Source organism: Ambystoma mexicanum, chromosome 7q, assembly GCF_040938575.1.
Source record: "Ambystoma mexicanum isolate Mex_15411 chromosome 7q, UKY_AmexF1_1, whole genome shotgun sequence".
Taxonomy (NCBI): Eukaryota; Metazoa; Chordata; class Amphibia; order Caudata; family Ambystomatidae; genus Ambystoma; species Ambystoma mexicanum.
Window position 1 is genome coordinate 1,169,686,082 of NC_090941.1, and position 24,430 is coordinate 1,169,710,511.

The following is a 24,430-nucleotide window of genomic DNA, read 5'->3' on the forward strand; positions in this document are numbered from 1 at the left end:
GAAGGACGAATAAACCCATTCGCCAGGTATTGATCCAGGTATTGTCGAAGGTGAAGGTTCTCAGGCTCGGTGAGGGCATAAATTCTACTACAAGGAGGAGTAGATCCAGGTATCAGGTCTATCTGGCAGTCATAAGACCTATGAGGAGGTAGAGTGTTAGCCTGATCCTTCCAGAAAACATCTTGGTATTCAAGGTATTCGGGAGGTAACTGGGGAGTCTCTGAAGAAATTGCTGCCAGTGCAACACCAGGTGGAGGGTGACAAGTAGAGACACATTCTGGAAACTGGACCGTTCTTGCTCGCCAATCGATCAGAGGATTGTGTTTCTCTAACCAAGGTATTCCTAGAATAATCTGAAACTGAGGGGCCTTGATCACATCGAACACGATCTTCTCATGGTGTCCATCTTGACTTACTAGCGTCACCTCTTGAGTGGTATGCGTTACTGGCCCGGAGGCTATCTCCGTATCATCCACTGTAGTAATGACGTCCTTTACAGCCTTGGGACAAAGAGTTAGATTCATCCTCAAAACCATTTCATGATCCACATAATTGCCGATGGCCCCGCTGTCGACGTAAGCTTCAATTGCATGTAATCGATCCGGATTATCAGGGCTAATGAGGACCATAGGTATCACGAAATGCGAGGTCACGGAACTGGTTTTCACGCTCGGCAAGAGGACCTCTATTCTTGTTGGGCGAGGTCGTTTCCCTGCTCAGAGTTTGTAACTTTGGTAACTGCAGCTCCTACTGCCTTCTTGGCAGGTTTCACCGGACAGTCTCGAAGAAAGTGCCCTGAGTTTCCGCAATATAAGCATAATTGCAACTGTTTTCTCCTTTCCTGCTCCTTTTGTGTTAGAGGACCTTTCAGTCCCCCGATTTGCATGGGTTCCCCGGAGTCTACTCCTTTGGAAGGAGTTGGCGGTTTGGAAAATACTCGAGCATCAAACTTGGAACGGTCGGCCTTCCTGTTCTGCAGTCTATGATCTATTTGAACGACCAAGTCTATATAATCCGAACAGTCTTGTGGGGGATTCACTACTTGGGCTAAAACGTCTTTGAGCTCTCCACGTAGACCTCTGTAAAACAGCGTAATCCTTTTGTCCTCAGGCCATTGAGTTTCCACTATTAGTCTATTGAAAGATGCGATATAAGCCAAAACGTCTTGATTACCCTGTCGCAACGAAAGAAGCTCATTGTCCAAGGCCTGCCCCTGTGAATGTCTTGCGAACAGTTTTTCCATACTAAGCTGAAAGGCTTGAAAATCATGGAGAACCGGATCATCTTGATTAACTAGAGGGATCGACCAGTCTGCCGCATTGCCACTAAGGTACGAAAGTACAAAAGCTACTTTAGCTTGATCAGTTGGAAAGGCTGCTGGCCGGCATAAGAAGTGCAACCGGCACTGATTGATAAATACTGCAAACCTCTTTGGGTCACCAGAAAATCGTTCGGGCGGAGCCAGAGGTACATTCCCAGGTAGGTTGATCTGCACTGGATTCATAGAGGATGTTGAAGGAAGATTTGCCCCTGATGCGGGTAACGGGGTTTGTCCGGCTTGTGACTGTAGCAATTGTCTAGCAAGACCGTCTGTTCTCTCCTTGGAAATAATTAGTTCCCTTCTTAGAGCATTCGTTTCCTGACGAGCTGCATGCACTTCTGCCCTTAGTTCCCCAAGTAACCGGGCTAGATGGTCAGTATCCGAGGTTTCCATAGCGCCTGGGCGAGAGTTTTGCGGTAGGCTTTGCGTTCTGTAACGCTCACCTGATTCTCGCAGAGGCGCTGGTCTTGACTGGGCGACTACCGTATCTTCAAAGGTGATGTGTAGCACCCGGTTGGCTCTTTGGGCTGGACCTCTGTGCACTGTATGCCTGACTTCAAGAGTAAGATGTCTGCAGACAGAAAATATGGGATTAATGAACTGGGGTTATTGGGGTGTCCCTATCTCTTCCCTTTTTTGCTCTCCTGTAGACCCCCAAAGGTTAACGCTCTCACCTTAGGTAAGTGAATGCCGAGCTCTCCATCTGCCTCGGGGCAGGGTGCTGTAACCAGTTTCTTCACTGGATCGGTAGCGCAGGCCTCTTGACTTCAGAGGACTGCTGTCCGTCGTTTACTGCACGAACGGTAAGTTTCGAGTAATTCTATTGTCTTTAAAGTCTTTAGCAATGATGTCTCTTGTTTTGCAGGTTCCGGCGATGGCGGATGACGGGCTGAAGTGAGTTGAAGATGGAGCCCGTGTGATGAATAGAAGCGCCTGGAAGCACGTAAGTAAGCGCTTGTTGCCTGCTTCACGATGCGCTCTAACTGTCTTTTATTTTGCAGGTACGAGTTCGGAGCGGCTGCAGGGTGCCGGAATACCCACTGGGGTTGATGTGGAAAGGAGTAATGGCACGTGAGTATCAAAGTTCCCCAATGTCTTTAAACGCACCTTGTTTTGTCTTTCAGATGCAGGATGCAGCGCCGAAGGCCTCCGGAGCGTGCGAAGAGTCGGTAAGCTTTTGTCTTTCAGATGCCGGAATGCAGTGTGAAGACCTCCGGAGCGCACGAAGAGTAGGTAAGCCTTTGTCTTTCAGATGCCGGAATGCTAACCTGTTCTTTCTTATCTTTATAGGTGTTGCTGAAGACTGGAATCAGGATGGTAAGCCTTTTTCCTTAGGCCCAGGATCCGATGCAGAAGACACGATGAGCGTTCTGCTGCAGAGGATGCAGAATAACGCAAAGCAAGATTCATCCACCGGGTGTGGTTTAAATAGCCTCCTGTAGTGCTTAGGTGTCTCCTTCCACAGCCACGCCTAGGTAAGAAAAGAGTTCCTGCTTTCCAGAAGAGTTCCAGTGTTCTGAATCTAGGGAGTGGCTCCTGCCCCACCCAACAGGAAAAGTAGTTCCAAACAGAAGAGGATCAGAGGCTCAGCTGGCAGGCAAGTAAGCAGCATGGTCTGCTGCAGGTAAGTCCACCCAAGCATTATGAGCCCGGCGCTTTCAGCGCTGGGACTGGGCACATTTATGAGCCTGGTGCCACTGGCGCCAGGACTGGGTCCAAAAGGTCCCAATTGGGACTGGTTGGCCCTCGGAACCTGGGTTATGGATCTGCTTCCAAGGGAGTTGGGAAAACCCTGACCTTTTGGAAGCAGAGATCATGACAACAGGTGCAGAGAGTATCTGGCCATGTTTATCCCAGGGTACGGTATATAGGCTGCAGGGACACAGGTGCAGAGAGTACATAGATATGTATCTGGCCATGTTTATCCCAGGGTACAGTATACAGGCTGCAGGGACACAGGTACAGAGAGTACATAGATATGTATCTGGCCATGTGTATCCCAGGGTACAGTATATAGGCTGCAGGTACACAGGTGCAGAGAGTACATAGATATGTATCTGGCCATGTGTATCCCAGGGTACAGTATATAGGCTGCAGATACACAGGTGCAGAGAGTACATAGATATGTATCTGGCCATGTGTATCCCAGGGTACAGTATATAGGCTGCAGGTGCACATGTTATTGGGGTGGGATAATGTGTAGAGGAAGCTATAGGTTCCTGAGTATTAGAAATATTCGCATCCGCTCTTCATGTGGTCATTCCTTATGTACATGCTGTGCTGTAGGGCAGTGAGGTGCTATATTTTATTAATCGTTTAACTGTTCAGCCGGGATTTCATTTCCTGATTAATGCATGATATTGTTGAGCCGTGTTGAGGCATGTTATCCTCTGTCGTGTACATGCCTGCTCATGAGTTGCATTGCCTGGTGGCTTTACAGAGCTGGGGTCTGATTGAAGCTTTTCTTGCATTCTGTGCACCTGTAGGGCTTCCACAAGTATGGATCCTCTGATGGATTATCAGAGCTGAGGAGTGACTGAAGCTTTTCTTGCACTCTGTGCACGTGTAGGGCTTTCCCCCAGTATGGATGCTGTGATGCTTTTTCAGATAGAAGGATGAACTGAAGCTTTTCTTGCACTATGTGCGCGTGTAGGGCTTCTCGCCAGTATGGATCATCTGATGCCTTTTCAGAGATAAGGATGAACTGAAGCTTTTCTTGCACTCTGTGCACGTGTAGGGCTTCTCCCCAGTATGGATCCTGTGATGGATTATCAGAGCTGAGGGCTGAATGAAGCTTTTTTTGCACTCTGTGCACGTGTAGGGCTTCTCGCCAGTATGGATCATCTGATGTCTTTCCAGAGATAAGGATGAACTGAAGCTTTTGTTGCACGCTGGGCACCTGTAGGGCTTCACCCCAGAATGGATCCTCTGATGCTGTTTCAAATTTGATGATTGATTGAAGCTTTTCTTACACTCTGTGCACGGGTACAGATTCCCCCCAGTATGGATCCTCTGATGGATTATCAAAGTTGAGGGCTGGATGAAGCTCTTTTTGCACTCTGTACACGTGTAGGGCTTCTCACCAGTATGTATCATCTGATGCCTTTTCAGAGATAAGGATGAACTGAAGTATTTCTTGCACTCTGTGCACGTGTAGGACTTTTCTCCAGTGTGAAGATACTGATGCTGTTTTAGAGTTGAGGCATGACTGAAGCTTTTCTTGCACTCTGTGCACGGGTACAGTTTCTCACCTGCATGGGATGTCATGTGTGAGATTAGAATGGACCTGTGAGTGAAGCACATCCCGCAGACTCTGCAGGCAGCCACCTTCTCCTTTGTTTTGATCTTTATAGGGGTGACGGGCATTGGACTCCCCGAGGAGGATGGTAAATTATCTACAGGTTCAGGGGAATGGCACTGCCCATCTTCTGCAGAGCTTCTCTCAGTCCACTCTGTATTCCCCCGTCTCGTCTTCATGTGCAAATTCTTGGTTGCAGAAATGGCTCTAGTCTCGGCTGAAAGAAACAACGATTTCAGATATTATTTCATGGCATTGTACTAATCGACACAGAATTGGCTAGTGTACAGACTGCCCCATCCCACTCCAGCACACTTACTGATTAATGTATCGGTATGTCTGTCCATCAAAATATATAGGACTTTAGAGAAAGTAAAAAAAAAACACTGAAATAAAACCCTGTGTGTAAATGGAGGACGCTGTACAGCTGTTGATGCTCTTATGTTCTTGACTGGTATTTTTGTTGTATTCTACTCTCAATATGTACAATCCAGCACAATCCTGTCCGAGGTCCCCTCTCCTTTACCTATTCTCGCTTCTCCGTAAGCGAGTTTCAAATTGTGTGATACTTTTACATTTAATTTACTGTGTTTGTAGATTTGTCTAATATGCAATACGACGGCACAACATATATTTATATGTCATTATTTAGTATTTGAAACAGATCTTTTCTAGAAAATTGTCATGTATGTAAGAATGAAAAAGATCAGCTTGAAACCTAAGCACAATCTAAAAATAGAAATGATGAAGGGAATATAAATAATTCCAAGATGATGGACAGTTAAGTTAAAGGCTTGGTTGAATCCACTATTCCCAAAGTAGTACCAGGAGCACTCAGGGACAGCAACCACATCCCAGCCCTTCCCTATTCACAAGGCACAAGGATAGACCCTCACTAAGAATAGAATCCAGGGGCAGGAAGAAGAGAGCATACAATCAGAAAGCCCCATGTCCAATTGTTTTTACGATTTCTAGTTACTGACATGTGTTTGTGTGCCACTCCTGAATTGTTGTACAGAAGGTTTCGGCAGTGATTGTGTTCCTCACTGTGCATTTGCAGACAGTGACTTGCAAGTCCACTCTTTCACTTCGTCCTTGCCCCACTTTTCCCTGCTACTCTCTGACACCACTCCTTGTTTCTTATAGTGGAGATCAGCTGCTTCCTTGGTGGGGCTGCTGTGTGACATTGCAAACATGCCGAAATTCCAATAACCAACAACAATTTCTGAACAAGAAGATTTAAATGTGAGCAGCTTCATTGGTTGCAGAAAATTGTGGGGCAAAATTGTGACTCCAGACTTTCTGAGAGTAGGGAGCTTGCATGGCTTGTAACTTCCGCAAGGATTCCCTGCTTGAGTACCCATGTAATAATGAATCGTGGTGAAGTCGCTCTGACTGGTTATGGATGTTACCATGGTGGGGAGGGACTCTCTAATCACCCATTTCTGGGGTTCAAAGGTCTCCATGAGATTTTTTTGGCATATTTACCATGAGCAGTAATTCTGCACAGTCAATCTGTGGATTTTGAGAGTTAAGGTGGACGATTTACCTCCATCTTTTTGTTGGGTGTAAATCACCCCGGTTGCCGCCATAACACACAGTGCAGTGGTGCGGTAGTAAAGTCGATTTATCTGAATTGCCACCTGCTTGTAATACACCACTCGTCACGAGGGCCAGAGTATTTAAACAGGTTGCCACATGTGTTATTGTGTGATACACCTCAAGCAGATGAATCAGATGAGAAAGGGCAGGCAGGGGCCGAAGAAGACAGCATAAAATACACACAACTCCATTTGATCAGTGTGGGTGATTAGAGGCAGCTGTGGATGTGGCTGGAAAGTGGTGGAAGGCGAGAAATGGATGGCGTTGCAGGAACTTGAGGCAAGTGTGAGAGAAGTAGGAGGTGGTATCATCAGGAGCAAGTGTTTAACAGAAAGAAGTTGTACCAAGACAAGGCAGTTATCAGGAGGACGTGATAACATCAGGAGGGGCGATACGCGAGAGGAGGTGAAAACAGCAGGATGATGCAGTTGGCTAACATCAGGAGGTGGCAGTCAGGAGGAGGTGGGGGAGGTAATTGTCCAGAATAGGTGGTAACATCAGGAGATGGCAGCTGTCAGGGGAAGGCAGGAGGAGGTCATTGTCAGGAATAGGTGGTAACATCAGCGGGTGGCAGCTGTCAGGAGAAGACAGAATGAGGTGATGAAGTGGTGTTTGTCAGGTGGACGTGGAAACATCAGAAAGAGCTGGTTGTCATGCAGAGGTAAAATGAGGGGGAGGAGACAGTTCATCCCTCAGCCACTCAGGTCTGGAGGGAGCCACTCAGGTCAGGAGGGAACCACTCAGGTCAGGAGGGAACTAGGACGCCCTGTCTGGCTTACGACAGGTTATTGAGGTGGGTGGAGATTTGACTCTAACTCCCAATTTGAAGACTTGGCAAGTTTGGCCCGCAGCCATTTGAGTGTGCCACAGAGAGTCTTGCAGTAGAGAACCATGCATTGGCCTCTCTCGTTAGCCAATGGAGAGAGCCTTGCAGTAGAGGACCACGCATTGGCCCCTCTAGTTAGCCAATGGAGAGAGCCTTGCAGTAGAGGACCACGCATTGGCCCCTCTAGTTAGCCAATGGAGAGAGTCTTGCAGTAGAGAACCACGCATTGTCCCCTCTAGTTAGCCAATGGAGAGAGCCTTGCAGTAGAGGATCACGCATTGGCCCCTCTAGTTAGCCAATGGAGAGAGTCTTGCAGTGGAGGACCACGCATTGGCCCCTCTAGTTAGCCAATGGAGAGAGTCTTGCAGTAGAGGACCACACATTGGCCCCTCTAGTTAGCCAATGGAGAGAGTCTTCCAGTAGAGGACCACACATTGACCCACTCGTTAGCCAATGGGAAAATAGTGTGAGAAACCTAAAAGCTCAGTGACAACACTGGGGGTGAGTAGCTATCACTCCCCATGGGAGACACTGGGGGGTGAGTAGCTATCACTCCCCATGGGAGACACTGGGGGTGAGTAGCTATCACTCCCTATGGGAGACACTGGGGGTGAGTAGCTATCGCTCCCAATGGGAGACACTGGGGGTGAGTAGCTATCACTCCCCATGGGAGACAATGGGGGTGAGTACCTATCACTCCCCATGGGAGACACTGGGGGTGAGTAACTATCACTCCCCATTGGGGTGAGTAGCTATCACCCCCCATGGGAGACATGGGGGGTGAGTAGCTATCACTCCCTATGAGAGACACTGGGGATGAGTAGCTATCACTCCCCATGGGGGAGAGTAGCTATCACTCCCCATGGGAGACACTGGTGGTGAGTAGCTATCACTCCCCATGGGACACACTGGAGGTGAGCAGCTATCACTCCCCATTGGGGTGAGTAGCTATCACTCCCCATGGGATAAACTGGGGTGAATAGCTATCACTCCCCATGGGAGACACTGAGTAGCTATCACTCCCCAACACACCTGAAGCTCTCCTCTCCTCTTGCAGCAACACAACTGGCACGGCCACTCGGCTTCAAAGTCACCAGACCCATGAAAAAAGTGACAGTGGCTGCCTTTGTCTCCACCTACTCTCCTCCTCCCATGCCTGCGGCTGACTCCCACCCTGACACATCCCTCGCTAACTTCAATCTCTCTATCTGCAACACTCTTGACACTCTTGCCGCTGTCATGAGGGTAAAACTGGCAGGCTGCTGCTGGACCCGTAGTGAATTACCGGCGCCGGACTTGCTGGAATTATTAGGGCATTACAGCCCCGGTGGTCCGGTAAATCCGGCAGCGGCATTCTGTTGATCCCCATTCCCGACTCCATGGGTGAACAGACATGTGACCAGCCAGGCTTGAAGAGTTACCAACGTCTGATGTCACCCAGAACCAAGGATGCCATAACTTCTCCAGATAAGAGGCTACAGTTTCGAGGCCATCCTCAGCCAACTAATTAACACATAGCCCTAAAAGTACTGATTGATGGAAAGGAGGCAGGGTGAATCTTGGGGCACAAGGCACCTGGATGTCCATTCTGCATGCTGCTAATTAAAGTGGAGATGTATGTCTAGGGGTGTAACCTGCCCAATCACAATGGACCACGTAATCTAGGGTCCTATAGCTCGTAGAACCAATAAGATGTTGTAGTTGTAGTGACGTCTAGCACGAGTGATGCAGAGGGATGGGCATAGACGCCCACCCGATAAGAGTTATCCAATCTGCATGCTCTATTACCATAGACAGATATGTTCCATGTGATTTCATCGCCTGCCATTACATCGCCACGCTTTTAAACGTGCACATTCCATCGTCCCAAACCCCCCACCAACACTTATTTTTTACTATTGCCCACCCGCCCAAACCCTTATTTGCCCTTTTCCACCCCCACTAAAAGATTTGATGTGCACATACGATGTAATGTGCACGTTTAAAAGCCTGGCGATGTAACAACAGGCGATGAAACAACGTTGTACCACAGATATAGCACCTATACTTAAGTTACCTTTTCCAACCAATAATATTGCATAACAAACTTGTAGAGTTAGGCGTCAATGATGACGAGTTTTGACTATAACTATTGCTGTCTGAATGAAGAATTTGGGAGTTGAAGCGAGACAGGCGATCGCGACACTGTTGATTACCATTTGATTCCCCGTTTTTTGTACTTGTCATTAAACAGACTTCCCTTTGACAAACAATTGAGTTGTCCTTATTGAGTTGTGTCGGAGTAAGAGAATCCTGCACCCCAACCTCCTCAAGGTGCAGCTATCTTGTTTTACAGGTACTCGAGAGTGAGCTCTGACCTATGGGCCCGTCAGAGGATGCTCCGCCCTCCTGTACAAACTTGCTTTCAGCTCTCCAAATTTTTCTTTATACACACACCTGCCTATAAAAATATGGTTTCTTATTATAAGATGTGAAAAATAACAGTATAATTATGAGAAAGACTCTCCAGTGTGTTATAAAATTACATGCAGCCAAGATGAGTACATACATCTTCATTCAAGCACACACACAGACAATATCATTAGAAAGGCTCCCAGATCAAACGACACCACTGCCTCTATATCAAATCCTTCTGCTTTATTACCCACACCTTCACAAAGGAATACATTGAATGGTTATATGTACAATCTCTGCCATTTACCCTGTAAAAATAGCACAAAATGCATATAAATATTTACATCCATTAACATAACATAAAAAATATACAGGATGCACATAGGCAAATAAAAGTGCAGAACAATGTCTACATTAACAAAAGTGCTATAAACACACATATGCACTAACTTCTTTCTTTTACACTTTCATTGAACACTCGTCTCCTGAAAAGCAGCAGCGTCTGAAGTACGAACAAGGACTTAGAAGAAACCTACTCTTTCCATACAAAAAAGTAAGTACAAAACTAACATAATGTTCTAACTGTTACTCAAACACACTAGCATTTTAGTGTTGATGAAGAAACACATATATTAACCCTTTTGCATTAGATGTAGTATTAGTGCATCCCCTTGCCAGCTACATATTTTATATTGTCATCTGAAGCCCAGTATAGTAACACACAAATACAAGAATAGCCTTCCCAACTTGATGTTCCTGCCCATTGCACAATCACACGGTGTGCAGTCAAAATATCGATTTTTTTTATTTTTTTATTTATATATTTTTTTGGGGGGTTCGCATTTAAAAAAAAGGTCAAAACAAAAAAAAATTAAAAAAGGGGGTTTGGGGGGAACCCCCCCATTTCAAATGAAAAACATAATAAAAAACAAATTCTGCTTTTTTGTTTTCGACATTTTTTTTCTATATTATGACTTTCAACATTATGGTTTTCGATTTTATAACTATAAACCCAATCACACACCTCCACAATCATACTTACCATCATACTCAGGCACTCATGCACAAAACACGCATACACTGCACAACAGCCCAGCCCACACTTTCTTTTTTTTCGCCGACAAACCCCAAAGAATGCCTACCGAGTAATGTTGTTTATTTTAAAGAAGATGGCATTTCTTTATCTTTTTTGGGAAATGCCATGCTGTTTTGGAATGTAAGGATTGCTTTGGAGAAGGTTATGTAAAGATTCTAGTTGTAAAGTAAGAAGAAAAAAAAAAGAAAATACAAAATAACAGGTGTCTGTCAGGCATCTGCAAAAAAATAAAAAAGGCTCTTTTCAGAGCCCACCTCAAAGGGGAAATGGGGCACACTATTTAAATGTACATTCACCACGCTCATATTTTCGATATGTCCGCAGACATGGTGGTAGTCTGCGGACAGCGCGTTTTACATACAGGGATTCTGGGGTGGAGAGGCATGCAAATGAGAATGAGTAGAGCTAGGGATTGTTCAGTAAAGTTTACTGGGTGTGTTGTGTAAGGAGAGATTTTGTGAGAACGTCTTTTTCTTGAGAGAAGAACACATAGCTATGGCTGTGTGTTTTCGAAAACAGATTATCTGGATTTTGGGAGTCTCATGAATACATTGGTTGGAGGTGCATGCAGAACGTTGTGGAGTAGCTGCAGATCTTGGTTTCCCTCATGAGGAAGTGCACTGGCATGGAGTGCGTGAAATGAAGTGGCTGGTCTTGGTACCTCTCTGTGCTACTTTAGAGACAGAGCATCATCCAGACATAATTATAATTCATTGTGGAGTGAACAGTTTAGGACATGTGTCTGGAATTTCTTTGCAATTTGCAATGAAAGAAGAACTTGAGAAGGTCATGGACATTTTTCATGTTTACTGAAGAAAACCATGTGGCATAGATATGTCAGTAAACAAAAAAGGGGGAGCCAGACATGTGATGTCATCAGTGATGTCATCAATGACATTTGTGATGTCATCTTTGATGTCCTGTGTGTTAGTCTTAGCAGTGCACCGTGATGGCGCGGGTTATGGTTAATTAGCTTATCATAACTGGCGAATTTCAGGGGTTTTTCGGTTTTACTTGGAACCATAACGTCCCTTTAACAACGTTTTTTTTTACTGAATATATATATATATATATATATGTATGTTACACAGCCTTCAGTAGAGACCCTGTAGTTATAGTTAAGTTGCTCAACCCATAGGAAGAGCACTTTTTGGGCGGCTTATAACTTTGGCGCCGTTGGACGAATCCTCACCAAACTTTGCAAAAAAAGTAAAAAAGGGTATGGCCAACTCGGAATGACTTTGCAAAATTTGGGGTGTTTTTGTCTTTGGGGGCAAAGTTATAGGGGGTGTCCCAAAATGTTTGAAATCATCATAAACACTATTTTGCTTGCGCCTACAGCCCAAATTGCTTTACAGATTTTCACCAAACTTGTGCCAGGAGCTGCAGCTTGGTCCCAAAAGTGTGCTTTTGTAAATTTGATGTAAATCCATCAAGAAGTTTTTCCAAAAATTTCCAAATACGGGGTACAACAAAATTAGTGATATCTGGGTCTGGTCCGTGGATTCATTTCCTGATTCAAAGACTGCAGACGCCCCTGGGCCAATCAGATAATGGGTTGGTATCCACGGACATCAAAGAGGCCTGCTGATTGGATGTTGAAAAACATGAGGTGCGTGAGAATATTTGAAACGGTCACCATATTGGATCCGCTAACCACTTCTGTTGTCCGCAGACAGCGCAGTGAGATAATTGTCTGGAAAATACATTTAGGGTTATTTTTTGCCCGAAAGAGAGACTGCAAAGCGTGAGGAAGAGGGATAGTTAAGATGGAGCTGTTTTATAGGTGAAAAAAGTAGTACAGGTGCTGCCAGGTCGGCTGGGAATGTTTGTGGCCGCTGACACAAATATTTAACTGCAGGCGTTCTTGGGATTGGGGGGGTTGTGGGTGAGTATTATTTGAAGGTATACTGCACATACTTGTTATATCATGGTTTCATTGCATTGTGGTTGTGCCCAGTGGCCAGATTCTTGAGGGCATGGCCACTATAACCACTATAGTAATTATACATACTGTCGGGGGAATATACTGTGTTTATAATATGGTGGGATGATATAATTGAAGTGTATATCGTATTTATGATTGTAGAAGAATTGAGGATAGTGCTTATGGAATCTATAGGTGAAGAAAATAAGGAAAAGAACACTGGATATCGATACTTAGTTGCATATGGAGATAAAGCTGGAATCTCTGGTTCTTTTTCTGTGATAAAAGCAGTATCATTTGTAAAACAAGACAATTTAAAACTTTTAATAGCATAGAATTGGAAATATAGATGTACTTTTCTGACCCTCATAAATAGTACATCGTATGTACCATGTTTGGTACAACATTAGTGTGTGTTACACTCTTGTTGTAGTGATGTTAAATAATCAGTGGGCCATTGGGAGAAAAAAATAAAAACATTAGTGGATAAAATAAAACAACTGTGTTTACACACAGTTTTTGGCATTTATATAGTTTTAAAGAATATACATGTTACAGAATACATGTGTGTGTTAGCATGGATAATTTATGTGAGTGTAAGTGTGATAGGATGTTTGATTGGAGTGTGTTGTAATTAAGGGTATGCGTACAGTAGTTAGATACATGTTGGCATATTGTAACTATAATGGATTTTATAAGAAGTATTGCAGTAACAATAACTGCGATGTATAAAATATGCATATTTAGGTGATGGGGGAAGGATAATAAACTATTGATAGTAGAATGTGTTGAGTAGTACTGCTGCTAGTGAGTACTGCTGCGAGTGAGTGCTGCTGCCAGTGAGTAAGGGAGTGGTGGTGTGATGGAATAAATAGGAACATTATGATGTTTTGTGGATGTCCATCTCTCATCAAATGGTATACCACAATTTCATTTCTTTACTCTCCCTTTATAACAACAACAGTTTTCCTCAAAACATCATAATCCAGGCAGTAAGGAATTGATGGATTATTTAATGAAGAGCAATGTTTGCATAGGAATAGAAAGAGAATGACTGCTATATTTGTAATGTGTTGCAATGTTGTTAAATAATATGACAACTGTGGCCGAATGATAATGGAATGGCAGTTTGTGGTTGGAGCAGTGTGCAGTGTGTTATAGTAGTGATTGGAAAAGAATATGATGTGATATGATATGGCATTTATAACGCGCCTACACACAAGTGTTTCAAGGCTCGACGGGGCAAGGGAGGGGAACAAAGGGAAGACAGACAGCGATCATACTAGGCCAGGTGTCATTTAGAGCGTGCAAGTGCGTGGGAAGGGGGCAGGGCCAGTGCAGTACCTGGGAATAGATAATAACAATAAGTAAGTAACGGCCAGCAAGTGGCAAGTGCATGGGTAAGTGCAGACACCAGGTGTCAAGGGATGGTAGGGGGACTGTAGGGATAAGAAAACAGTCCCCAAGTGCGAGGGTTGCCAGGCGGGAAGTGCGGGTGTGTGATGCTGGCGAGGGAGGGACCTGGGCCCGAGATTAGAGGGTGTCCAGGTAGTCAGTGTAGATCTGGTTACAGCCAGGAGGTCAGCAGAGGAGAGGAGGAGAAAACGCAGAAACAAAGAGAAACGTTTTGAGGTGCTTCCGGAACCGGAGATGGTTCTCCTCAAGTTTAAGGGAGGCAGGAAGGTTATTCCAGAGGGAGGCACCAGCCGAAGAAAGAGATCTACCACCAACTCGTTGCATGGAGAAGCGACTGACCCTGAGGGAGTTGGAGGCGGATGAATCGTACTTTGCATGAACAGATTCCATGTTTGCGGACATCGCGGTAAAACATATTAAAAAACACAACATTACAATTGTCAAACTAATGAAACAATCTCTGGGGAGGTGAGGGGTGATGAGGATGGGATATGGCCATCAAAAGCCAAAAATCAAGTGTTTTTGTCTTCCCCGATGTCCGCGAACATCTCAGATATATAAGCACACGGTCAATAGTACAGCACCTTTATAGTATGTGTCAGAATACCTTTATAGTCTGGTCAGAATATAGCACAAGGTCAAGCTCTGCATGCACAGTGCCTTTATAGTATGTGTCAGAATATAGCACACGGTCAAGCTCTGCATGCACACCGCCTTTATAGTATGTGTCAGAATACCTTTATAGTATGGTCAGCATATAGCACAAGGTCAAGCTCTGCATGCACAGTACCTTTATAGTATGGTCAGAATATAGCACAAGGTCAAGCTCTGCATGCACAGTACCTTTATAGTATGTGTCAGAATATAGCACATGGTCAAGCTCTGCATGCACAGTACCTTTATAGTATGTGTCAGAATATAGCACACGGTCAAGCTCTGAATGCACAGTGCCTTTATAGTATGTGTCAGAATATAGCACACGGTCACACTCTAGAAGCACAGTACCTTTATAGTATGTGTCAGAATATAGCACACGGTCAAGCTCTGCATGCACAGCACCTTTATAGTATGTGTCAGAATATAGCACACGGTCATGCTCTACATGCACAGTGCCTTTATAGTATGTGTCAGAATACCTTTATAGTATGGTCAGCATATAGCACAAGGTCAAGCTCTACATCCACAGTACCTTTATAGTATGGTCAGAATATAGCACAAGGTCAAGCTCTGCATGCACAGTACCTTTATAGTATGGTCAGAATATAGCACACGGTCAAGCTCTGCATGCACAGTGCCTTTATAGTATGGTCAGAATATAGCACAAGGTCATGCTCTACATGCACAGTGCCTTTATAGTATGTGTCAGAATATAGCACACGGTCAAGCTCTGCATGCACAGCACCTTTATAGTATGTGTCAGAATATAGCACACGGTCATGCTCTACATGCACAGTGCCTTTATAGTATGTGTCAGAATACCTTTATAGTATGGTCAGCATATAGCACAAGGTCAAGCTCTACATCCACAGTACCTTTATAGTATGTGTCAGAATATAGCACAAGGTCAAGCTCTGCATGCACAGCGCCTTTATAGTATGTGTCAGAATATAGCACAAGGTCAAGCTCTGCATGCACAGTACCTTTATAGTATGGTCAGAATATAGCACACGGTCAAGCTCTGCATGCACAGTGCCTTTATAGTATGGTCAGAATATAGCACAAGGTCATGCTCTGCATGCACAGTGCCTTTATAGTATGTGTCAGAATATAGCACACGGTCAAGCTCTGCATGCACAGCACCTTTATAGTATGTGTCAGAATATAGCACACGGTCATGCTCTACATGCACAGTGCCTTAATAGTATGTGTCAGAATACCTTTATAGTATGGTCAGCATATAGCACAAGGTCAAGCTCTACATCCACAGTACCTTTATAGTATGGTCAGAATATAGCACAAGGTCAAGCTCTGCATGCACAGTACCTTTATAGTATGTGTCAGAATATAGCACAAGGTCAAGCTCTGCATGCACAGTACCTTTATAGTATGTGTCAGAATATAGCACACGGTCATGCTCTACATGCACAGTGCATTTATAGTATGTGTCAGAATATAGCACAAGGTCAAGCTCTTCATGCACAGTACCTTTATAGTATGGTCAGAATATAGCACAAGGTCATGCTCTACATGCACAGTGCCTTTATAGTATGTGTCAGAATATAGCACAAGGTCACGCTCTACATGCACAGTACCTTTATAGTATGGTCAGAATATAGCACAAGGTCATGCTCTACATGCACAGTACCTTTATAGTATGGTCAGAATATAGCACAAGGTCATGCTCTACATGCACAGTGCCTTTATAATATGTGTCAGAATATAGCACACGGTCAAGCTCTGCATGCACAGCACCTTTATAGTATGTGTCAGAATACCTTTATAGTATGGTCGGAATATAGCACAAGGTCATGCTCTACATGCACAGTGCCTTTATAGTATGTGTCAGAATATAGCACACGGTCAAGCTCTACATGCACAGTACCTTTATAGTATGGTCAGAATATAGCACACGGTCATGCTCTACATGCACAGTGCCTTTATAGTATGTGTCAGAATATAGCACAAGGTCATGCTCTACATGCACAGTACCTTTATAATATGTGTCAGAATATAGCACACGGTCATGCTCTACATGCACAGTGCCTTTATAGTATGTGTCAGAATATAGCACACGTTCAAGCTCTACATGCACAGTGCCTTTATAGTATGTGTCAGAATATACCACACGGTCAAGCTCTACATGCACAGTGCCTTTATAGTATGTGTCAGAATATAGCACACGGTCATGCTCTACATGCACAGTGCCTTTATAGTATGTGTCAGAATATAGCACAAGGTCAAGCTCTGCATGCACAGTACCTTTATATTATGTGTCAGAATATAGCACACGGTCAAGCTCTGCATGCACAGTACCTTTATAGTATGTGTCAGAATATAGCACACGGTCAAGCTCTACATGCACAGTGCCTTTATAGTATGTGTCAGAATATAGCACACGGTCATGCTCTGCATGCACAGTGCCTTTATAGTATGTGTCAGAATATAGCACACGGTCAAGCTCTGCATGCACAGCGCCTTTATAGTAGGTGTCAGAATATAGCACACGGTCATGCTCTACATGCACAGCGCCTTTATAGTATGGTCAGAATATAGCACAAGGTCAAGCTCTGCATGCACAGCACCTTTATAGTATGTGTCAGAATATAGCACAAGGTCAAGCTCTGCATGCACAGTACCTTTATAGTATGTGTCAGAATATAGCACACGGTCATGCTCTACATGCACAGTGCCTTTATAGTATGTGTCAGAATATAGCACAAGGTCAAGCTCTTCATGCACAGTGCCTTTATAGTATGTGTCAGAATATAGCACACGGTCATGCTCTACATGCACAGTGCCTTTATAGTATGTGTCAGAATATAGCACAAGGTCAAGCTCTGCATGCACAGTACCTTTATATTATGTGTCAGAATATAGCACACGGTCAAGCTCTGCATGCACAGTACCTTTATAGTATGTGTCAGAATATAGCACACGGTCAAGCTCTGCATGCACAGTGCCTTTATAGTATGTGTCAGAATATAGCACACGGTCATGCTCTGCATGCACAGTGCCTTTATAGTATGTGTCAGAATATAGAACACGGTCAAGCTCTGCATGCACAGCGCCTTTATAGTATGTGTCAGAATATAGCACAAGGTCATGCTCTGCATGCACAGTGCCTTTATAGTATGTGTCAGAATATAGCACAAGGTCAAGCTCTGCATGCACAGTGCCTTTATAGTATGTGTCAGAAAATAGCACAAGGTCATGCTCTACATGTACAGTGCCTTTATAGTATGTGTCAGAATACCTTTATAGTATGGTCAGAATATAGCACAAGGTCATGCTCTACATGCACGGTGCCTTTATAGTATGTGTCAGAATATAGCACACGGTCAAGCTCTGCATGCACAGCGCCTTTATAGTATGTGTCAGAATATAGCACACGGTCACGCTCTGCATGCACAGCACCTTTATAGTATGTGTCAGAATATAGCACAAGGTCAAGCTCTGCATGCACAGCACCTTTATAGTATGTGTCAGAATATAGCACAAGGTCAAGCTCTGCATGCACAGCGCCTTTATAGTATGTGTCAGAATACCTTTATAGTATGGTCAGCATATAGCACAAGGTCAAGCTCTACATGCACAGTACCTTTATAGTATGTGTCAGAATATAGCACACGGTCAAGCTCTGCATGCACAGCACCTTTATAGTATGTGTCAGAATATAGCACACGGTCATGCTCTACATGCACAGTGCCTTTATAGTATGTGTCAGAATATAGCACACGGTCAAGCTCTGCATGCACAGCACCTTTATAGTATGTGTCAGAATATAGCACACGGTCATGCTCTACATGCACAGTGCCTTTATAGTATGTGTCAGAATACCTTTATAGTATGGTCAGCATATAGCACAAGGTCAAGCTCTACATCCACAGTACCTTTATAGTATGGTCAGAATATAGCACAAGGTCAAGCTCTGCATGCACAGCGCCTTTATAGTATGTGTCATAATATAGCACAAGGTCAAGCTCTGCATGCACAGTACCTTTATAGTATGTGTCAGAATATAGCACACGGTCAAGCTCTGCATGCACAGCACCTTTATAGTATGTGTCAGAATATAGCACACGGTCATGCTCTACATGCACAGTGCCTTTATAGTATGTGTCAGAATATAGCACACGGTCAAGCTCTGCATGCACACCACCTTTATAGTATGTGTCAGAATATAGCACACGGTCCTGCTCTACATGCACAGTGCGTTTATAGTATGTGTCAGAATACCTTTATAGTATGGTCAGCATATAGCACAAGGTCAAGCTCTACATCCACAGTACCTTTATAGTATGTGTCAGAATATAGCACACGGTCAAGCTCTGCATGCACAGCACCTTTATAGTATGTGTCAGAATATAGCACACGGTCATGCTCTACATGCACAGTGCCTTTATAGTATGTGTCAGAATATAGCACAAGGTCAAGCTCTGCATGCACAGCGCCTTTATAGTATGTGTCAGAATATAGCACACGGTCATGCTCTACATGCACAGTGCCTTTATAGTATGTGTCAGAATATAGCACAAGGTCAAGCTCTGCATGCACAGCGCCTTTATAGTATGTGTCAGAATACCTTTATAGTATGGTCAGCATATAGCACAAGGTCAAGCTCTGCATGCACAGTACCTTTATAGTATGTGTCAGAATATAGCACACGGTCAAGCTCTGCATGCACAGCACCTTTATAGTATGTGTCAGAATATAGCACACGGTCATGCTCTACATGCACAGTGCCTTTATAGTATGTGTCAGAATATAGCACACGGTCAAGCTCTGCATGCACAGCACCTTTATAGTATGTGTCAGAATATAGCACACGGTCATGCTCTACATGCACAGTGCCTTTATAGTATGTGTCAGAATATAGCACAAGGTCAAGCTCTGCATGCACAGTACCTTTATAGTATGTGTCAGAATATAGCACACGGTCAAGCTCTGCCTGCACACCACCTTTATAGTATGTGTCAGAATATAGCACACGGTCATGCTCTACATGCACAGTGCCTTTATAGTATGTGTCAGAATATAGCACAAGGTCATGCTCTACATGCACAGTGCCTTTATAGTATGTGTCAGAATATAGCACAAGGTCATGCTCTACATGCACAGTGCCTTTATAGTATGTGTCAGAATATAGCACACGGTCATGCTCTACATGCACAGCGCCTTTATAGTATGTGTCAGAATATAGCACAAGGTCAACCTCTACATGCACAGCACCTTTATATTATGTGTCAGAATATAGCACACGGTCAAGCTCTGCATGCACAGTGCCTTTATAGTATGTGTCAGAATATAGCACAAGGTCATGCTCTACATGCACAGTGCCTTTATAGTATGTGTCAGAATATAGCACACGGTCATGCTCTACATGCACAGCACCTTTATAGTATGTGTCAGAATATAGCACAAGGTCATGCTCTACATGCACAGTGCCTTTATAGTATGTGTCAGAATATAGCACAAGGTCAAGCTCTGCATGCACAGTACCTTTATATTATGTGTCAGAATATAGCACAAGGTCAAGCTCTGCATGCACAGTACCTTTATATTATGTGTCAGAATATAGCACACGGTCAAGCTCTGCATGCACAGTGCCTTTATAGTATGGTCATAATATAGCACACGGTCAAGCTCTGCATGCACAGCGCCTTTATAGTATGTGTCAGAATATAGCACACGGTCATGCTCTACATGCACAGTGCCTTTATAGTATGTGTCAGAATATAGCACAAGGTCAAGCTCTACATGCACAGCACCTTTATAGTATGTGTCAGAATATAGCACACGGTCACGCTCTGCATGCACAGCGCCTTTATAGTATGTGTCAGAATATAGCACACGGTCATGCTCTACATGCACAGTAGCTTCATAGTATGTGTCAGAATATAGCATACGGTCAAGCTCTGCATGCACAGCACCTTTATAGTATGTGTCAGAATATAGCGCACGGTCACACTCTAGAAGCACAGTACCTTTATAGTATGTGTCAGAATACCTTTATAGTATGTGTCAGAATATAGCACACGGTCATGCTCTACATGCACAGTGCCTTTATAGTATGTGTCAGAATATAGCACAAGGTCAAGCTCTGCATGCACAGTACCTTTATATTATGTGTCAGAATATAGCACAAGGTCAAGCTCTGCATGCACAGTACCTTTATATTATGTGTCAGAATATAGCACACGGTCAAGCTCTGCATGCACAGTGCCTTTATAGTATGGTCATAATATAGCACACGGTCAAGCTCTGCATGCACAGCGCCTTTATAGTATGTGTCAGAATATAGCACACGGTCATGCTCTACATGCACAGTGCCTTTATAGTATGTGTCAGAATATAGCACAAGGTCAAGCTCTACATGCACAGCACCTTTATAGTATGTGTCAGAATATAGCACACGGTCACGCTCTGCATGCACAGCGCCTTTATAGTATGTGTCAGAATATAGCACACGGTCATGCTCTACATGCACAGTGCCTTTATAGTATGTGTCAGAATATAGCACAAGGTCAAGCTCTACATGCACAGCACCTTTATAGTATGTGTCAGAATATAGCACACGGTCACGCTCTGCATGCACAGCGCCTTTATAGTATGTGTCAGAATATAGCACACGGTCATGCTCTACATGCACAGTACCTTCATAGTATGTGTCAGAATATAGCATACGGTCAAGCTCTGCATGCACAGCACCTTTATAGTATGTGTGAGAATATAGCACACAGTCAAGCTCTGCATGCACAGCGCCTTTATAGTATGTGTCAGAATATAGCACACGGTCAAGCTCTGCATGCACACCACCTTTATAGTATGTGTCAGAATATAGCATACGGTCAAGCTCTGCATGCACAGCACCTTTATAGTATGTGTCAGAATATAGCACACAGTCAAGCTCTGCATGCACAGCGCCTTTATAGTATGTGTCAGAATATAGCACACGGTCAAGCTCTGCATGCACAGCACCTTTATAGTATGTGTCAGAATATAGCACACGGTCAAGCTCTGCATGCACAGCGCCTTTATAGTATGTGTCAGAATATAGCACAAGGTCAAGCTCTACATGCACAGTGCCTTTATTGTATGTGTCAGAATATAGCACACAGTCAAGCTCTACATGCACAGTGCCTTTATTGTATGTGTCAGAATATAGCACACAGTCAAGCTCTACATGCACAGTGCCTTTATTGTATGTGTCAGAATATAGCACACAGTCAAGCTCTACATGCACAGTGCCTTTATTGTATGTGTCAGAATATAGCACACGGTCAAGCTCTGCATGCACAGTACCTTTATAGTATGTGTCAGAATATAGCACACGGTCAAGCTCTGCATGCACAGCGCCTTTATAATATGTGTCAGAATATAGCACACGGTCATGCTCTACATGCACAGCGCCTTTATAGTATGTGTCAGAATATAGCACACAGTCAAGCTCTGCATGCACAGTGCCTTTATTGTATGTGTCAGAATATAGCACACGGTCATGCTCTACATGCACAGCACCTTTATAGTATGTGTCAGAATATAGCACAAGGTCATGCTCTACATGCACAGTGCCTTTATAGTATGTGTCAGAATATAGCACACGGTCATGCTCTACATGCACAGCACCTTTATAGTATGTGTCAGAATATAGCACAAGGTCATGCTCTACATGCACAGTGCCTTTATAATATGTGTCAGAATACAGCACAAGGTCAAGCTCTGCATGCACAGCGCCTTTATAGTATGTGTCAGAATATAGCACACGGTCAAGCTCTGCATGCACAGCGCCTTTATAGTATGTGTCAGAATATAGCACAAGGTCAAGCTCTGCATGCACAGTGCCTTTATTGTATGTGTCAGAATACCTTTATAGTATGGTCAGCATATAGCACAAGGTCATGCTCTACATGCACAGTGCCTTTATAGTATGTGTCAGAATATAGCACACGGTCAAGCTCTGCATGCACAGTGCCTTTATTGTATGTGTATCATGTTTCAATAAAGTATAAAAACATGAAGTCCTCAGCTTAAAATGAATACTGTCACTGAATAAAAATAACCACCCCAGGTATGTGATATCATCAGGGATGTCATTGATGATGTCATTTGTGATGTCATCTTTGATGTCCTGGGTGTGAGTGTTACCAGTGCACACAGTGCTGCTATAAATAAACATATCCATTTTTTAACTTTCATGAAAATGATCCTAGAAAGAAACATTTTTAAAAGTTCTGCATTTTCCATTTTTCATTCCTTATAAATGTCACACTTTCCAACCTCACTTATTACATCCCTCCCACTGCCACCATTCTCCACCTGCTCACACATACATGTATACCACCATTGTATCTATGTTCAACACTTCCCCTTACACATAAAGTACTCTTCTTTCCAAACCTCTACTATAAGATACCACACACTGCTGCAACAATCCTCCATTGCATTAGTACTAGACCAGTTTCCCTGTTGTTTAAAACAGTACAAGGCATTATATCAGAAACACAGCACTGCCTTCATTACAATCAGCAGCACTAAAGTAACATACAAATGCACCTTTTTCTTACACACATTTTTGCCCTGTTTTTTTCTGATCTCCCAAATAGCACTTCTCATATTCCAACTGTTCTGACAACATAGTTCACATAATTTAGTAGACTATCAATAACATTAGCTCTTTTTCCCAACAACGCCTCCTACATTCATAAAGAACAACCTCTTTTACTAAAAGTACTTCACCATTACCATATATACCCACATATGTTCTTTTAAAATTACAGGAAAGAAGAACATTACTGAAGACACCCACCGGAAGAAGATGACTCACCATATCCGACAAAGTAGGTGCATTACTATAGTATTAATCTGTCTGTTATTGTAACAGTATAGTTTTGCTGTATATTAGTCTACAGTATTCCTTTGAAATCTACGCTTACCTATTGGGGGTCATTCCGAGTTGGGCGGTAAGGGTTTACGGGCACCGGCACCATTACCGGCGCCATTAAACCCATTCCTCCCACCTCGTAATGAGGCCCTTGGTCTGGTTGCGGGACCCGCTAAGGATGCTTGGGTTTACCAGGCGTCCTTAGCGGGTCCCGCGAGCAGAACTCATAATGAGGCGGTAAGGGGTTGGCGGCTCTGGCACATTTACCGGCGCTGTTAACCCCTTACCGCCAGGGTCGGAATGACCCCCCTAGTCTTACAACCTTCCCACCAATAAAAATCATCCCACTGCAAAATCACAATATTATGAAGACAGCTGAAAAGTCACGATCTACCCTTACAAACCACTACAGAAGACTAACCCTCAAAGCTCTAATTGACAGCACATTTCTTTTTTTAAATTTTTTTTATTTGTTTAGCTGTTACAAACAACTTTTCAAATATTTGACAGCACATTTCTACTGAAAATAAAGTTATTTATATCAATTTTAAACATAATGAAACCAAAAACTAAATTAATCAGTACATTACAAAAAGTACTTCTAAACATTCCACTCCCTGAGGACCCCCCATCTAGGTGATCCTCCCTCACTGGTCCACCCCCAGGCACTGGATCCAATAGCGATGGCCATGTCCTGGCCACCTGGATGACAGATCCCTGGGGACTAGCTAGGGAGACATCTTCAAGTTTCTCACATACCCTTCCTCCATGCGATGTAGCCACATTTGTTTCACAGAAGAACCAGGAAAGAAAGTCTAGATTTTCCTGGACTGTTCCTTTTCTGTGTTCCACAATGAAACAATAGGGCTGTACGTCTAGAAACCATTGCATAACCCTAGGGTTGGAGTCTTTGCGTTGGCTAATCCACACTAGGGGTGAGTGGTCTGTAAAAAGATTGATTTTCTTCCCAATAGGTAATACCTCAGATGTATAATGGCCCACTTGATGG

General features: G+C 43.7%; 1 pseudogene; it reads right to left on the reverse strand.

Annotated features, from left to right (window-relative positions):
• Nucleotides 1-3,458: 3,458 nt before the first annotated feature.
• Nucleotides 3,459-24,430, reverse strand: part of LOC138528247 (zinc finger protein 107-like) — a 135,052-nt pseudogene continuing 114,080 nt past the window's right edge.